The following is a 2,369-nucleotide window of genomic DNA, read 5'->3' on the forward strand; positions in this document are numbered from 1 at the left end:
GAAAATGAGGACCCATATAATCATTTGAATGATTTTCATGCTATTTGTCAAACATTTAAATATGAGAATTTTTCAGACGATGATGTTAAACTCAGATTATTCCCATTTTCTTTAAAGGATAGAGCTCGTTCATGGCTTAATACATTGCCTGCTAATAGCATTTCATCATGGGAACAAATGGTAACAAAATTTTTGAATAAATATTTCCCAGTGCATAAAACCAATGCTATTCCCAGGGAAATCTCGGAGTTTACCCAAAGAGAGGACGAGCAGTTTTTCGAAACATGGGAGCGATTCAATGGGCTACTCTTGAAGTGTCCACATCATGGGTACGAGAAATGGCACCAATGCCAATACTTTTTGGAGGGATTACTACCAAATGTGCAAGAATGGCTAATGGCAACAAGTGGAGGAGAGCTAATGTCAAAAAGTGCATCAGAGATTTGGGAATTTTTCCAGCGACAAGCGGATAATTCCCAACAACGGAGTCGATCACTCAGGAATACTAGAAGAATTAAAGGAGTGAATGAGGTTCAAATTGGCGAATCAAATTCAGAAATCAAAGAAGTCAAAGCGATAATTGAAGGTCTCTCTCGACAAATAGCATCGTTATCGACTGCTAAATCAACAGAGGCACATGACCATGACTCATACTCAGATCAAGCCAATGCCATAGGTGTAATGAGAAAACCATCGAATTACAACCCATACTCCAACACATATAACACTGGATGGAGAGACCACCCCAATTTTTCATGGTCTCAAGGATTCCAACAGAATGGACCAGCAGCTCCAGCTCCACCAATGCAACAAATTGCTCAAAATTCTCAAGCCTCTCAGCCCCCATTTAGACCATACAATCAAAACCAGAATTACTCTCAACCCAGACCATGGGAGGATTCATTCCAGAATCTCAAGAATCTTACTCACTCCACGATTGAGCAACAGAACCGCACCATTGATGGACTACGAAATGAGTTGAGAGCAGGCTTCAACTCACAAGCTCAATCAGTTTCAAGCCTGGAGAAGATGGTGGGACAACTCGCTTCTTCAGTTCAGACCTTGGCAATGACTGTTGAGAAAGGAAAATTTCCAAGTCAACCAGTGCCTAATCCTAAAGGAGTGCATGAAGCGAGTACCAGTTCACCACAGCAGCATGGAGAGGTCAAAGCAATAATGACCTTGCGAAAAGGAAAAGAAATCGACAACAAAGTGGAGATGCCGGTGACAAAGGAAAATCAAATTGTACCTGTGAACGTTGAGGACTCACCACCGGAGGAGAGAGAAGAAGCCAACCCACGAGAATACGTTCCCAAAGCTCCATTTCCTCAGAGGTTAGCGAAAGGAAAAAAGGGAAAATCTACAGGTGAGATTCTCGAAATCTTCAAACAGGTAAGTGTTAACATCCCTTTACTTGATGCTATAAAGCAAGTTCCATCTTATGCCAAGTTTCTTAAAGATTTGTGTACTAAAAAGAGAAACATGCATGTTCAAAAGAAGGCATTTTTAACAGAAAACGTTAGTTCTATACTCCAACATAAAATTCCTTTAAAATGCAAAGACCCAGGCTCCCCCACTATCTCATGTAGTATAGGGAACCACACAATTGAGAATGCTTTGTTGGATTTAGGAGCTAGTGTAAATTTATTGCCTTACTCTGTGTTTGTGAAACTTGGACTGGGAGAATTACACCCAACTCCAGTGGTGTTACAACTTGCAGATCGGTCCACGAAAATACCTCGTGGTATTGTGGAGGACGTGCTTATCCAGGTAGACAAGTTTTATTTTCCTGTTGATTTCATTGTAATTGACACTCAACCAATACAGGATTCAAGGAAGCACATCCCCATTATTCTAGGCCGACCTTTCTTGGCAACTGCGGATGCTCACATTCAATGTAGGACCGGAAATATGCAATTGTCCTTCGGCAACATGACTATGGAGTTGAACATCTTCAACATTGCCAAACAACCTCACAATGCCGATGATGGAATTGTTGATGTGGATTTAATAGAAGCATTAGTTGATGACACTTTTGTTTCAAACCTTAGTGATGATCCTTTACAGACATGCTTAACTCACTTTGGTTTTGATTTTGATATTGACAGATCGGTCGAAGAGGTCAATGCCCTACTTGACTCAGCACCATCTATGGACACTAATAAATGGAAGTCAAGAGTTGAACAACTAGCACCATCAGAGAAGAAACTCATCCCATCATCAGAATCACCACCGAAACTCGAGCTCAAACCATTACCCAACACTTTGGAATATGCATTTTTGGGAGAAGAAAGTTCTCTGTCGGTAATCATCTCATCATCCCTCAATGATGAACAAAAAGGTAAGTTGTTGGATGTTTTAAAAGAGCA

At 40.7% G+C, this 2,369-nt stretch overlaps 1 non-coding gene across 1 annotated transcript; it reads right to left on the bottom strand.

Moving 5' to 3' along the window:
- Nucleotides 1-229: 229 nt before the first annotated feature.
- Nucleotides 230-332, bottom strand: LOC127898993 (small nucleolar RNA R71). Its single transcript, XR_008050761.1, has one exon. It is a non-coding gene; the product is annotated as a small nucleolar RNA R71 (small nucleolar RNA).
- Between the last annotated feature and the right edge of the window lie 2,037 nt (nucleotides 333-2,369).

This window comes from Citrus sinensis, chromosome 7, assembly GCF_022201045.2.
Source record: "Citrus sinensis cultivar Valencia sweet orange chromosome 7, DVS_A1.0, whole genome shotgun sequence".
Lineage (NCBI taxonomy): Eukaryota > Viridiplantae > Streptophyta > Magnoliopsida > Sapindales > Rutaceae > Citrus > Citrus sinensis.